Below are 16,629 nucleotides of genomic sequence, written 5' to 3'. Positions count from 1 at the left end.
TGTCTCTTGAGATTAGGATAGCAATAGTGGCTTTTAGTGTTAGCATTATTTTGGAAGACCCTTAAGATAAACAGTGTCAGAGAAACAAACAGAAACAGACATCATTCTTTTTTGGGCAAGTCTTATTCCATATATCTGTTTATGATTGAGATGTCATGCAGTAGCTACCCAGTAATTTTAGCTCATCTTTACATACAGTGCCCAGTCTTGTTTATGATCTAGGTATATCTGCATATTGTGTGATTTTACTCCACCTGTAACAGGTGAGGTAAATCAGGGCTGTTCTTTCATTGTGTCTCTCAGCTCTTTTTCACTCCAAAGATTTCTTCCTCTCCTCAGATTAATGTCTAGGTGGCATGAAGAAGGTTTACGGCTGTGATTCGCTATTAACTTTGAGATCTGGTCTTACTGCTAAGGTATCTGAGCTGGCTATGACAAGCAACTGTGTGAGAGTTCCTTTATAGTAACTGGCAGGAGTAGGTCTGGCCCCACCTTCTAAGTTCTCCTGTATCAATGAAAGTGAATTTCATATCTCGGTGTGCCCAGAGTGAGGAAAAAAGAATATACAGTGATTCACAGGGCTTAAGTTTACTTGACACAATGGCTGCGGTGTTCACAAGTATCTCACTTACTTAAAATAAATTTGGGCAGGGGAAAAAGATGCATAAGATCTTTCTCCCAAAAATCATTCTTATTGATATCTAATCTTTCAGTACTTATCAGGCCACAATTCTCATGTCATAGACTTCTGGTTATAAAATCATAGAATCATGGAATAGTTAGGATTGGAAAGGACCTTAAGATCATCAAATTCCGCCTCCCCTGCCATGAGCAAGGACACTTCACACTAAACCATGTCACCCAAGGCTCTGTCCAATCTGGCCTTGAACACCGCCAGAGATGGAGTATTCACAACTTCCTTGGGCAACCCCTTCCAGTGCCTCACAACCCTAACAGGAAAGAATTTCCTCCTTATATCCAATCTAAACTTTCCCTGTTTAAGTTTTAACCTGTCACCCCTTGTTCTACCACTACAGTCCCTAAGAGTCCCTCCCCAGCATCCTTACAGGCCCCCTTCAGATACTGGGAGGCTGCCATGAGGTCTCCACACAGCCTTCTCTTCTCCAGGCTGAACAGCCCCAACTTTCTCAGCCTGCCTTCATGCAGGAGGTGCTCCAATCCCCTGATAATCCTCATGGTCCTCCTTGCTCCAACAGATCCATGTCCTTTTTATGTTGAGGACACCAGAACTGTACACAGTACTCCAAGTGAGGTCTCACGAGAGCAGAATAAAGGGGCAGGATCACCTTTGACCTGCTGGTCATGCTCCTTTTGATGCAGCCCAGGATACAGGTGGCTTTCTGGGGTGCAAGCACACACTGCCGGCTCATGTTCATTTTCTCATTGACCAACACCCCCAAGTCCTTCTCCACAGGGCTGCTCTGAATCTCTTCTCTGCCCAACCTGTGGCTGTGCCTGGGATTGCTCCTACCCAGGTGTAGGACCTTGCACTTGGCATGGTTAAACTTCATGAGGTTGGCATCAGCCCACCTCACAAGCGTGTCAAGGTCCCTCTGGATGGCATTCCTTCCCTCCAGCGTATCAACTGAACCACACAGCTTGGTGTCATCGGCAAACTTGCTGAGGGCGCACTCAATCCCGCTGTCCATGTCAGCGACGAAGATGTTAAACAAGACCAGTCCCAACACGGATCCCTGAGGGACACCACTCGTTACTGGTCTCCAACTGGACATTGAGCCATTGACCACAACTTTTTGCATGTAGCCATCCAGCCAGTTCTTTATCCACCGAGTGGTCCACCTATCAAATTGATGTCTCTCCAATTTAGAGACATGGATGTCATGCGGGACAGTGTCGAACGCTTTGCACAAGTCCAGGTAGATGACGTCAGCTGCTCTGCTGCTGTCCATCAGTTCCGTAGCCAAATAGAATGACCTAAAATTTTTCTAAGTCTTTTGTTATATTCACATGCATACTCCCAAATGTTTATCCAGTTCTGATTGCTTCTTCTGCCAAAAGGAAGCCTTCATGTCCCTAGCGTTAAAATTCCTGTTATCTGTTTCCTAACTTGTATTATCTTTTTCTATTCCCAACTTATGTATAGGTAAAGTCAGTCAATATCTGAAGTGCTAATATGGATTCCCTATTCTCCTGGCAGTCCAGGATACCATTTGCTGCCATTGCTCCAAGGGCATATTGCTGACTCATGTTCACTTAGTGTCCACCAGGACCCCTAGGTCCTTTTCTGCCAACTGCTTTCCAGCTGGGTGACTCCCAGTGTAATACTGGCACAGAATTTCACACTTCTGTTTGAACTTAATGAGGTTCCCATCAGCCTATTTCTCCAGCCTGTTGATGTCCCTCTGGATGGCAGCATGACCCTTTGGCGTATCAGCCACTCCTCCCAGCTGTGGGGCGTGTCAGCACACTTACTGACGGTACACTGCCCCATCATCCAATAGGTCATTAGAAAGATGTTCAATGTCTTATGTTCCTTGCCTCTTGTGTTGGCTTCGTATCTTTTCCCTTTGAATATCTTTCTAATTTTTCAATCAAATCACGTTCAAACTTTTCATCCCTATCCTTAAAGGTGATCTCAGTTCCTTGTCCAGATGCCTGTCTGCTCTTATTGCAGTGGTGCCCTTCTTCCTGCCACTAGCACAAGCTGGGAACGCTTCCTTGTCTCCTCACACAAACACTGCTTGCATGAGGAATTCCGTTCAACAAGTAAGTGCCAAAAAGAGCTGGCACACAGCTGGGATGCAGTGATTTACTGACATCTCGGAAAATTATTGCTGTCGTGGGTAATAGACTGGTGGTGTTTATAACAGTCAAACATGTCTGATAGGGTTTCCATAATAACTGGAAAGAGCATGATTAACCTTACCAGAGAAATAACACTGTAGTGAGAAAAGTCTCTGAGCTAGCCTGTGTTAGAGGTGACCACCACTCACAGCATTCTTCCTCAAGCAATCTGAAAAACTCAGCTCTTGAAACTTACCCTCAGGGTTCTCTTTTGGTACCAACAAACATTAAGTATGCTTTTATATAAAACACTGTGGCTATTTAGGCCTTCCAAGAATTGCATGACTTAATGGGTCTAACTATACATATACTTTTTTTTTCTACATATACATATACTTTTGCTTTATTTCTCTTATGCTCCTTGCCCTACAGACCTGTGGTCAGCTATATCTGGGACATAGGCATTCATGCTTCAGTACTGTTATCCCAGAGTTGTGTGTGCATGATGATAAAAACAGTAATGACTGCAGCTTGTACCTTAGTGAGAATGTTGATGTAATAAAGTTCCCTGCTTCAGGGCAGGAGTGTCAGAAATGAGACTGCTTCTGTTGAGGTAGCACTAACACTATTTAGTTGAACATAAGAAACAGGGTTTTCTGTGGGGTGGTCTTCAGGGGTGTGCAGAAGGAGTTCAAACCACCTGCAGCATTAGTTCTTTCAGGGAGAGTTGTCAAAGTGCAGAATGAAGGCAGGCATGAAAATAAACCTATCAGTGCTGCTAAATTCTGATGGCTCCCATTGTAATGAATTTAGCAGGGAACCGAGCCTTCCCTTGAGTTGTATCTTTCCTATTTGGGATTCTGCTTTCTAAAGGATGGCACTTCACACACACTGTTTATTTCTGCATGTCAAAGAAATTATGATTAAAATTCTGAATGTTCACAAATTCAAGAATTTTCACTACATAAACACTTAACTGTACTGGGGAGGAGTGAGCATACAGGATGTTATTTGTTTGGTGGGTATTTTATACAGAAGCTCTTTGCCTTCAGAAAAAAACTTCAAAGGCAGCCAGGGACAAAATGTGACTGGGTAAAGGGAAGATTTAATTTTTTTTTTTTTCCCACATCAGTACCATAAAAGCAGGGATAAAGTGGGGATGAGATACATTTGGGATTCCTTTCTTGTAAATGAAGGGTGGTCATGGCTTTTATGTAATAGTCTCATGGCAGTCTGAGTTGGGCAGCCCCAGGTGGTAGGGCAAAGCAGCAGGCAGTACTTAAAGGATGTAGGACTTGGCTGAACACTGACAATGGCGTGTTTTTGTTGTGGCAGTATGAATTAACACACAAAACAACAACAGTGTCATAAAAGCAGGCTATGAGAAAATATGTTTTCTTCTTTTTTGTGATGAACCAAGGCTATCTCCAAGTTTCACAAAACAGTGAAAATGAGAGGCATGCAGATGAGGTTACATAGCAGCCATTGAGGGCAGCAAGAAATGGAAGTGCTATAGAAGGAACTGGTAGCAAATAGGATATTGAAAACCTGAGAGAGAATTTGTATTTGAACAGTACTCTATGTTGAACACAAGATCCAGTCTGGATTGTTTTAAGGTTATGAAACACTTCAAGGATAAGAAGCCTTTCCTGGAAATACCCTTTCTTTAGCAAAGAGTGTTTACTATGAGCCAAGTTTTTGTCAACTATTGTAGCACCAATTAGGACGGTTCCACCAAAGAACATCTAGAATGAATAGTGAAAAGCAGCTGTTCTTCGCTCATGAGGAACAGGAAACAGTATAAAGAAATACCTTTTTGTCCCATTGACTTACACTTGAAATATGCTGTGCTATAAAGTCCTCAAAATCTAAGTTTCAAGACAACTTTCATCAGAAGGTCTTTTGGGAGGCTGCAGTGACACATTCCCTCTCTAAACTGGTCAGAACACTGGCCATGATTCAGACCTCCAGGTCCCACCCTGCTAAACAGACACCTCCATAAACATCACAATAGTTAGATTCTTTGCTAAATAGCCTATATTTTGGTCTTCTTATAGAAACTCCTGCGGGCAATTCCTCTGAAGGATGTATTTAATTTTGTCTGTTGCTTGAAAAGTGATTAGAATGCTGTCAAAGCAAAGTACTTCCAGGTGGCATCCAAACACAGCTTAAGTCTTAAGTGCAGTGAGTGGTCTGAGTGGTCTCGCGTGACTTGGAAGTTTCTCATCCACCCAGCCATGTTTTAGTGTATGTACTTCCAGTTTTACCACAATGGAATATTTCCCAGATGGTGTTCAAATATGTTTGATTCACCTTCTATAGACTGCTTTTGCTCTGACAAACAAATGTGTTGATTCTTCTCAAGTCACTTACATTGGGATATATGTTCAGCAAATGGGTGGACAAAATGAACCATATTATAAAAATCCTTTTTTTCAGCCTCCTTTTCTCTTCTCTGTCTTTTTAACAGATGTCCCTAGCAGCAAAGAATGCTTTCAGTGATGTGAGGAAGTAACACATTACATTGTTTCTTTGTGGGTTTCTGTTTTTAAAAAACACACCTTTTGTCATCTACTTCTTTTTTCATTTCTGGTCAGAATGCACTGGTTTAGGTGTTAGCTTTGACTGCTTTTGGTCTGAGCATGCTCTCAAATTTTTCGGTAAATTTAAAGCTTGGAAATGTAGACTTGAAATCAGTAAATGTTTCACTTTTAAAACTTGCGAGTCCTTGCCTGTGTGAAGAATGTAGAATAGCAATAATGGAATATGTTGTGTGAAACCTCTTCCTTTTAACTGCAAGTGGATTTATGATCACAGTATCTATATTCAACTATATATTTGTATAGGAAGAAACAAACAAGCAAACAACAGAAACCACCTCTGTAAACATTTAAAGCAGATCTAGCAGGATAAAGTACTCCTGCAACTGTTCTTTTCCTAATACTGAAAACTGAATGGTTATACTAATTTGTGATTATTTTTGCAAGTAATAGTTAAAAAAATTTGCTAAGGTGCTGTGGGTAAATATCACTTACTACAGCCTCTCTATTTATAAGTGCTGTACAATGTGTAGTGAGGCAACTTTCATCACTAAATTCAGAGCACTGAACAATATCAGATTTCAGATTTCTATCACGGAAAACAGGGCGAGTTCACAAAAGAATTTCTCTACATAAGGTCTGATTGAGTTGCCAAATCATAGAACTGACTACAAACTCATTTGGGGGGGGGGGGGGAATCTCTTCAGTAACTAGAAAACTTTTGTAAAGTTAAAAGCTTGTCTTGGGTAAGCCATAAAACCAAGCAGTGACTGTATTGTCTCCCAGCTGTGTTATATTTGTGCTAATTTCAAGTCCAAGTCATCAAGGAGTTCAAAAGAGAGTGACATATTTTATTTCACTTTGATTTGAACAACAATTGCAAAGGCAATCTTTTGGTTCTTTTCCAAAACTATACTACAATACTGTAAAAGCAACAGTCTTGTTTTGCTGTTTGGGGAATGCTATATAGTAATAAGGTACATTACCACACTTGGTGAGAGCTAATTTTCATTAGCTTTCAGCTATCAGACAAGTCGTAAGTTGCTACCATTGACAAAATGCCAATAATGCAGTCATATATCAGGCGTTCTTTGTTTAGAGGAATGTCGATCAGAACCCACTCTGGAAATTACAAAGCAGATGAGAGAGGATGATTTTGGATATAATTTGATATAAACATAACATAGTAATAAGTATTGATTACCTAATCTAATTTTTATTCATTAAAACCTTTAAAAAATATTTTATTAAAGGGTCAAATTATTCTTTTCTGTAGAAATCCTTGATGGGGGTAAGAACCTTCCTAAAACATCCTTCAGAGACTTTCTGCAGATTTTTTTGTACCAAGAATCATTCAAATAATTCCACACCCTTTTTTCACCTAAGCCTTACTTTTTGTTTACATAGATTTGTAGCATTCCTTCTGCTTCTTATGTGTCTGATACATTCTCAAATTCCTTGGCAGCAAACCCTGTGGAAGGCCAGGTTGGCAGGGCGTTACTGGGTATACAGTATTACTGGTTTAATCAACATTTCTTGTTTCACTAAGCTATTCAGGCAGAGGAAAATCTGCATGCACTGAGTAGATCTGCAGGAAATGCCCAAGGATGTGACCATTAACAGAGATAGGCTTAATTGGTTTCTAGAAAATATAGTGTCCGCCTTTGTCTTTACAGATGTTTAGTCACCTTAACTTCAGGCTAATCGGGCTAATTAGAAAGGAAATATAGCTAACATTTTCCCTGTTTTGCAATGATTTTCCTTTTTAGTTGGCTTGGTTTTGGTTGATTTGTGATGTGTTGGGTGTTTGCTTTTTTTTTGGTCTCTTTTTATGGTCTTGGTGTGGTTTTTGGGTGTGGGTTTTTTTTTTTTGTTTGCTTGTTTGTTTGGGGGTTTTTTTTCCCCCCCTTTTTTTTTTTTTAATTTTCCAGCATCCTTTGGTTTACAATTAAGGAAATTTTCTCTTTTTAGTGGCCACAAAACCAGGTAAGCCTCTAATTTAGTAAATTTTAACCCATTTTCTGATTGGCTTATTAATGTGTTGACTAGAAAAGAGCAGCTGCATGATTATAGTTGAGGCAAAAAATATTGAAAATCAGAGATTTAATTGCATTTTTGTTTGATATTTGATACCATGGCCTTTAGAGGTACAGTCATTTTGAAAGGCCACCATTTTGCTTCTTGCTCAGCAAACCTTTCCTGTAGAACAAAGTGTTTTTGGCTGCCACTCCCAGATGGGGCTCCTGCCCCATCAGAATCCAGCATGGTTGCAGAACTGCAAAACTGGCCCTAATGATAATCTTCAAATGCTATGTCTGCATTCAGTAATGTCTCCCAAAGTTTGTTCACTCGTGTTTTGAAATGATGACAGTTTAAATCAGCATGTCAGTTCCTTCAGTTCTTTTGGGGGGTTGATGTGGGGTTGGATTTTTTTTTGGGGGGGGGGTAGGGAGATGGCTGTTTAATCTACATCTTTAGTTACTTAAAATGTTTCAATCTGTTTTCCCTTTGTTAGTGTTTATTTAAATATAACCCACACTCAGTATGCTTCAGATACTTTGCACTTGCTTGATCTCTTATAACTAACTACATTATACATTATCTGGAAATCAAGTGTTCTTATGTCTGTGAAAGAGTGAAATTCATCCTGTATACTGCTATCATTCCAAAGGCCTGCATATCTTTAAAATCCTGTTTAACCCCCGAAATAAACTGTGAAAGTATGTTTTTATTAAAGCACAGGCACAAACCATGAACTGGACCTGTGAATGTAATGGTTTTAACCTAGACATATACTGGCTTGATGCTGTCCTCATTGAAGCTGTAGGCTGAAATTTCTATTAGCTTTTGTAGTTCAGATTTATCCCTAACTGGCTCTTTCCACACAAGCAGAATAATTGGAAATGTTTCTGTGCTCAACTTTGCTGTGCACTGTTGACTATGGTACTATGTGCATGACTTTATGTAGTTCACTGAGCTTGCACTTCAGCTAGGTTTTAAACTGAGGAAGTTTAAAACAGTGTAGTCAGGGAAACTCAGTGCTGGCCAGAGGAAGGAGGTAAATCAGTTAATAGGGATCAAGACAAGCTTTCTATTCTGTTCTGTTTGCTGCTATGAGCAAAATAAATATTTCTCCCAATTAGTTCTTGTGGATAATTAGACCAACCCATCACACCTGGCTGGTTGGAAAGAAAGTTTTCAAGTAGGCTTGATTCCTTTCTGATTGAGTCTAGTTTGACTTTGATTCTGATCATTCACACCAGTAGGAAAGCTAAGTAACTAGTCACAGTGAATACCAAAATAGAGAACCAAGTGTTAATCCTCTGCTGCCAAACTGAAGCTTAGTTTTTGGATGAATGGCCTATGGGTTTTTATCTAGGTAGGGAGTGTCAAAGGTGTGGCCCGCTTCCTGGGATTTGTTAATGGGAGTCCTAGGGGTCATGTAGAGAGCACATGGTCGCTGAGTGCCACCTGGTCCCTAAAAGTTTCAAGTGTGATGTATGCATGATAAAAGTAAACTACAGTTTCTCTGAAAAGTTTGGGTCTTTTCAAGCCCTTGATTTGTTATCTTTCTCACTGTGTTTTCCAGTAGCAGGTCATGGGGCATAATTGGCTATTGCTTCCCTTGTGAGCTTCACAGGCAGTTGTGCTGACAGCTCTTGAGTTGCCTCTGGGTCTGTCATACAGTAAAGCTGCTGCTGGGCTTTCTGTGTTGCTTACCAAGCTACTGTGGATTTAACCATTCCTCCTTCCTAAGATGTGATGTATGGTTGAATTCCCTTATTTAAATGAAGGACACCAAGATCTTCAGCTTCTGTACTTCTATCACATCAGTGGATATAAGAGCAAAGATATTGGTATAGTTAGTGCCATTGCTTTACTTCCAGCCTTTTGTAGCAGTGGGGAATTAATGGAATTAACAGAAAGATGTGACTGGAATTATTAGTGAGCAGGTAAATGGGAAGCTTAACTCTTGAATTTTTTTACATTATTAGTAAGAATAGTAAAACATTAGAGCCAAAGATCTCTTAAAAGCCATAGTAAAAAGCTGATTACTTTGGAAGAAGAAAGGGAAAAAGAAGAAAAATAATGTTGTTGAATTTCATAATGCAGAAAGAGCATTGAGTTAAACAGGGGAAAAAGGAATTAAGTGGTTTGCAAATGCAACTGATTTTCTGGCACTAGAAAATTCTTAAGAGAATTCTGTGGTATGCAAGTGCATAGGAGTCTTGAAAAATCAGAGCTTTGAAATAGCTGTTAACACGTTTTCAGTCCTGTGACAGTACCTCCTTTATTTAAATCCAGTTTCAAATTTTATGAAATCTGCAATAAACCCATTGGATTGCCAAATGTAGCCTCTTTTTTTTTTTTTTTTTTTAAGAGAAGGTATATTTAAAAAAATGCTGTGACAAATCAATAAAAAAATGTATCTAAAATTGCAAGTACAAATCAAATGTTGCTCTTGACTGTTTGCTTATATTGAAACGATATTATTTTATGTGAAGTATGTGTAATAGAGCATTAGATTTGAAAACTGTGTTGAATATTATTTCTGACAGCCTTTTTTAGGTTCACTAAAATTCCAATAATTCAGTACAGTATTGAAGTCGATTCCAGAGAAAAATTTAATATAGACTGTTTGCCTGCCAGCTTCAACATAGTTCCCAAGTATTGAAATGGTTTGACACATTGAAATATAAAGTGCATTTGTCATATCTATTGAGGGAGTATTTTATGTGATCACATCTAACAAAACTCAAGTCAGACTAAAACTTAATGTTAGTCTTCCATTTTTACCGCCTACCTCTAAAAAGGAAAAAAACCCACAAAAGAAATCATTGGGAAATATAAGCTACTGTTAGTAATAAAAATACAAAATCTTATCTGGTAACGTCATGTTGACCCTCAACTAATTTCTGTTGTATAATGTTTTAATGGTTTCCTACAATGCAGCTGTTATGTTGCAGCAATGTGCAAGTGTTCTATAAATGTTCATTTCTAAAACTTCTGTATGCTCTTTGTCCTTGCATAAGCGTTTCTGCATTGTACACACAAATATTTTATATGTATCCTGAGGAGAGATTAGCTTGTGGTGACCACCGCAGCATAAGTTCACAAAAAATTAGATTTTTTTTTCTCTTTGTTAAAACATTAGATTTATCGATTACCTGCTCAAACAACAATAAAGATTGTAAAAAGGCAATGGGAATGTATGCTATCCTGATACTTAACAAAACATCTTTGTGTTAACACAAGGCTTCCTTTAGGTTCTATGGGCTTCTGTCACATCAGTGGTCAAGCTCATGGCTCACATGGAGCTGAAGTAGAGCAGTTAGGCTAAGGTTAGGGATGTAAATGAAAAACTGAAGCAGATGAGCCCAAATAGTTAGACAGCAAGAAGCTCCTGTTAATGCCTTGTCCGTACATTTCATGCATGGAGGCTTTAGAAGGGTAACACTAAAGTGTTCTATAAGTGTAGGTGCCTAGTTTCATGATGTTGTAGCTGCCTGATGCTAAACGTGGACCTTAGTGATTTTATTAGCTTCACAAACTGCCTGAAAAGCATGTATGGTGTGTGCTCGCGTGCTATAGTTGTCATAAGGCAAGCTCTGCTGCTGCTTTAAAATGTCCCAGGGTTTTCCTGGGGAGGAGAGCAGAGCAAAGTTTCATTCCTCGGGCTCATGCCCAAGGATAGACTTGATGGTAAAATACAGTTTCTTAAATTTTCTTAATCTTGAGAGGCAAAAATTGCAAGAGAAATACCATAAACATACTGCATTTTCATACTTAGTCTGGTCCTTTGATAATTTGGTGGCATTACTTTGAGTAAGTTTGCTTATTGCTTGCTAGGTATTAAATTATTTTTGCTGCTAGCTATTTTAGTGGTTTTCAGTCTTCTAGTCCCAAACAATGCTTTTCTATTAGCATTGTAATCCAGTGATTTATTTATTGATTTATTGATTATTTATTTATTTATTTTTCTCCCTTTAGATTTAGTTTTCCTGGATATCAAGGCAAGTCTTTTGCACCAAAAATCTACATGTGCTGTAGAAAGATACGATAGGAATGAACTAACACCCATGTTTTTTCTTCTAATATTGCAAAAGGAATACTATTTTAATAGAGTTTTAAAAGTACATGTACTTTAATACTGTGCCTCACTACAACTGGGAATACGCAAAACTTCATATGAATTTGAGGATTCGGGTTGCTTGCCCACTTCGTGTGGGCGATTAACAGGTTACAAGCAGAAATATACCCATTTGTTATTGAACATCTCTGTTGCAATATAGGAGTAAATACTGACGAATGAGCTATATGTTTTGGAGAGGCAGAGAACATGACAGGGAAACTTTCAAATGAAACTTGGTGGGCTTTTTTTTTTGTTGTAGATTTGAAAATACGTCCAGAAGGCTGAGCTTAATACAATGTGTGGCAAGTGGCCTGCATTTGTCTGGAGAATTCCTCTAGGGCAAGACAGCTCAGCAAACACATAAATCCTTTTTTCTCTGTTATCTAGTAGCACATTTAGTTGCCATGGGAATTTTATTTATGCAGTAGATCCTCTGCAGTTCAGTTTGTGCCTAAAGTTTAACTGTACAGCTGTTACTGTAAATACTACATGGCAATATTTTCAAAACACACCACCTTTGAACAGAAAGAATGTCTTCTATTATTGATTTTGGTATGTTATCAAAATACCATTTTGATTACACTAGGATAGTGTTCCCCCAAAAGATTCATAAGTTGATGTAAAGCATGCACCTCCTATACAATGTGCACCTTCCTAACAGTTATTTATTTATTTAGAAAACTACATCCAGCATTTTATCTGAAGAGTGTATTACAGCAAGTGAAATTTGGTAACTTGCAGGAGAGAACTTCACATGAATACAAAGTGCATACACAGCTCTCTGCTTACTTTCAGGTTATTGGTTTTCTTTATTTGCTATATGCAATAAAATGTTAACATAGATCTTATTTTAGATACTTTTTTGTTTATTTGTAGTTCTGCTTTGCTTGCTGGAGACATGGGAAGAGTTTTAAGTTCATTGGCTGTGGTCTGGTTATTAGAAACAAATTTGTTTTAATCCATATTTGTGAAACAACAATAAATTACTAAAGTTTTCTTTATTCACAACACTATGGGTTTATGAATAAAACATAGAATTTGTACTTTTTTAGGAGTGAAGAGATTATCCAACCCTGTTTGTATCCTGACCCATTCTCTGTAATCTCTAGATTTCAGAGCATATTAACCAAAAGAATTACAAATAAATAGTTACAGCGCTGAGAAATCAACATTACTTTGCTATTGATTTGAAAGTTTACTCTGTATATAAATGAAATACTCTTTCCAAAAAATAACCAAAAAAACCAACTGTGGACAATTTATTCTACAGTACTTCTTTACATAAGTACAGATGTGATCGAAATACAGAACAAAATGATTCCTGGTATAAGAACTCATTCCCAGGTATTTCCTCTTTCAGTATAAACTGAATATTCAGAAAATAAATTCCAGCAAGATTAATAGAGTTAATTAAATGCTTTAAACAGCTCCAGTATGGAGATCTTGAGTTCTGCTGTTCAGGTGGTGGTTTGGGTCCTCTGCAACTTGTTTGCTGCTAATCTTGATTCTAAAGAACAAAAAATGCTATCTCTGCCTCGACAAATTGCTGTTGAAACTTACCTGTGTATTAAGCTAGGCTGGATGGTAAATGTATGTAGCTCAACAGAGCACTTAATTCCCTTTTCACCAGTAGTCATTTGAAAGTAGATGGGGAGGGCTGAGGGGTGGGAGCATATATTTGCTGACAGTTTTGCTCATTGCCTGTGAGAAAAGGAGTTTATTGTCTGGCTGATGGATGCTATGTGGACAAAGCCTGGTCAGGAAAATTTCCTCATCAGGATTTGAGACCTGCTCAGTATTTATTTCACTCCAGTACTATTGATTACTAATAATCTGGTGTGGAGGACTAGATCAACAGTCTTAGAGGGCTGGAGCTGAAGCTTTGGTATCATGCTGTGAATGTTTTGGTGGACTTAGTGGGTTTAAGACAATTTTCATGTTTAAGAATGTACTAACCTGATATGCAAACATATACAGCCACACCTATTGTAGCAGATAGAAATCCTGTTTTCTGCTGTGACGCATGAGATCATATGGAGCATGGGGATTGCTCTCACTTTGATACTGACAGAAGTTGTCTATCTTGCTCATATCTGAGGTGCTTCTCAGAACTGTTCACACAAGAATAATCCTGGAGGTTACTCAGGAGCAATGTTTTTTGTGGATTGGAGAATGAAATACCATAAGCATCTAAATTTAAAAGATTCACACATAGGAAATGAGTGCATTGGTCAGTCCTGTCTCTTCATGGCATTAGGAATTCTTAAATAGAGCCTTTCCTCTTTTTCAGATGATGGGGCTTGATGGTATTTTCTGAATTCAGAAGAAACTTGTGTCTTATGTATCTTATTCAAATATGATTGAAAGATGTCTTGACTCTTACTGCATAACTATCTTCATGGGGCAAAAACCTGGAGTGCTGCAGTTGCTTGAGACAACAGTATCAGGAGCTTCCTGGCTGGGACATGAAACCTGACATGTTCAGCAGAGAAACATGACACTTTTGGGAGGAATTACTCTGGGAAAATGGGGGGCTTGCCATCTCTAAGTGTATTCAAATTTAGATCGGCTTTCTATAGTATATATGTTATCCAGCAGAATCACTAGTTTCAATAGAGAAGTTCAGAAGCTATCAGCTGAAAGTCAACGATTGGTGATGTTAGAGGTCAAAATTAGATAACCTAACAAGTCTTTTCTGTCTTAAATTTCATGATGGGTGAGGTTTTACAGGGTTAAACTATACTGTTTGTTATTACACAACTGTAGATTCTCCTGAATGTGATCTGAACAGAGAAGAGAGGAACTCTCATCCTTTACATCACGCAGTGGGAACATAGTGAATTCCCAATAGTACATCTCTGAGAAGTGTTATCAGTGTTCCCATAAAATTCCCAGATCAAAGCAAGAGGCATATATATAGCTTCCTGTACACTAAAAAGGGAAATCTTTTCATTCATAACGTGGATTTTCTTTTTTTTTCTGATAATTCTGGAAGTTTCTGTAATAGAATTCACACATTTAACTCGGCATCCAGGAATTAATATCATTGCTGCTCTCAGTCCAGAAATACTTAGATGTCTGGCAAAAACCGTGTGTTACTATTATACAACTTGGTGCTTTTTATCTAGAGTTTTTTAACCATAGAATATTTGACTTTCAAAGGTCTTCTACACCACCACCATCAACCCCTTCCCCAAATCCTACCATAGTGAGCAACCACATCTTCAACTACATCAGGGTTGAAGGGTACAGCACACATCATAGCCCCATCCAACCTGACCTTGAATGTTTCCAGGGATGGGGCATCTACCACCATTCCAGGCAACCTGTTCCAGTGTTTCACCACCTTCGTTCTAAATTACTTATTTTTTCTTGCTTATAGCTAGTCTGAATCTGCCCTCTTTTAGTTTAAAACCATCACCTCTTGTCCTATTGCAGCAGGCCCTACTAAAAAGTTTGTCCTCATCTTATAAACCCCTTTAAGTATTGAAAGGATACGGTAAGGTGTCCCTGGAGCCTTCTTTTCTCCAGGCTCAACAACCCAAACTCCCTCAGCCTGTCTTCATAGGAGAGGTGTTTTAGCTAGAAGGTCTCTGATCATCTGTTCCTCCTTTGGACTTACCTGCTCCAGCAGATCCATATCTTTCCTGTGCTGAGGACACCAGAGCTGGACACAGTACTCCAGGTGGGGACTTACCAGCACAGCAGAGGGTGAGAATTGCCTTACTTGACTTGCTGGTCACACTTCTTTTCATGCGGCCCAGGATGCAGTTGGTTTTCAGGGCTGTAAGCGCACATTACTGGCACGTGTCCAGCTTTTCATCCACTAGTACCCCCAAGTGCTTCTCCACAGGGCTGCTCGCAATCCTTTGATCCTCCAGCCTGTATTGATACTGCGGGTCGCCTGAGCAGATACAGGGCCTTGCACTTGGCCTTGTTGAACCTCATGGAGTTTACATGGGCCCACTTCTTGAACTTTTCCATGTCCCTCTGGATAGCATCCTGTATCTGAGGTATGTCAACTGCGTCAGTCAACTTGATGTTGAGTACACCTTGCTGAAGGTGCACTCAACCCCACTGTCTTTCATTGATGAAGATATGAAACAGTATAGATCCTAGAGGAACACCACTTATAACTGATCTCTCTCTGGACATAGAGCTTTAACATAAGAATTTATGTTTTACCACTGATTTTTCGCTGGCAAAAATTAAGGCAGCAGCTCAGATTCTCTGCTATAATGGGACAGAAACAGAAGTAAAATGTTTCAGTGCTGTGTATTTTTCAGAAAGAAGAGCTGTAGTTTTGCATTGCGTAACCTGTTCATGTAGGACATTTTTTATTTTTTTTTTTTTTTTTTAAAGATACCTTCAGTAATGGAAACCCATACATCAGAGATTTAGAACATGTATCATGCAAGTAGAGGTCCTGGTCTAGCAGAAGGTATCCCTTCTTGTGGCAGTGGGGTTGGAACTCGATGAGCTTTAAGGTCTTCTCTTCCAACTCTTACCATTTTATGATTCTGTGTTTTTTGTTAGTATAGGCTCAGTTATCTCAATAGGGGTAATTGATGTGCAATAAAGAAAAATTACAGAAGACAATTGCTATGCATACTTGATGTAGTAAGTTTGCAAAATTAACTCATGCATTTTAAAATATTTTAGTAATTTACGGTATACTCCTGCAAAAGTTACTTTTTAACTTTTTCTATTTTGTTCCATCTGTGCATGAAAATGAAGTAGAATTCAGTAGGTGCAAACATCTTTGCCAGAAATTGAGCATTCACAGTGACTAAACACAGTTAATGAGTGTTATTTCTGACTTTCGTGGTTACTAGTTTCTCTTATAACTTAAAACGTGTCATAAAATAATAATTTCTCAAATTTTCACCATTTTCTAGTGGTGTGTGTTGCTTTTAGAGGAGCTTGAGAAACAAAAGATAAAAAAGTGCCAAGTATATGAAGACATTCATGCTTTGCCTCACTCATCTTTTAATCCTTTTTCTCAGTAAAATGCAGCTTCATGCCTAAAATTGAGGGGCATCCTTCAAAAGGATGTTTTCTCTCTGTGGTACACCGTATTTTTTTCTCTTTGGGTATTTGTAGTTGACTGAACTGCAGATACGCTATGTTAGATTAGTCAGAGAGAATATAAAATTAGCAAAATTAGGATTAGTTCCCCCAAAGCAATGG

General features: G+C 38.7%; 1 protein-coding gene across 5 annotated transcripts in view; it reads left to right on the top strand.

Annotated features, from left to right (window-relative positions):
• NPAS3 (neuronal PAS domain protein 3) overlaps positions 1-16,629 on the top strand; it is a 613,669-nt gene that overhangs the window by 112,035 nt on the left and 485,005 nt on the right. The window lies entirely within an intron of this gene.

Source organism: Neopsephotus bourkii, unplaced genomic scaffold (genome assembly GCF_033783945.1).
Source record: "Neopsephotus bourkii isolate Nb327-2 ecotype Australia unplaced genomic scaffold, CSIRO-AGI_Nbou_v1 NB_1388, whole genome shotgun sequence".
Taxonomy (NCBI): domain Eukaryota; kingdom Metazoa; phylum Chordata; class Aves; order Psittaciformes; family Psittacidae; genus Neopsephotus; species Neopsephotus bourkii.
Note: the sequence above shows the minus strand (reverse complement) of the source record. Positions and strands in the feature narration are given on the sequence as shown.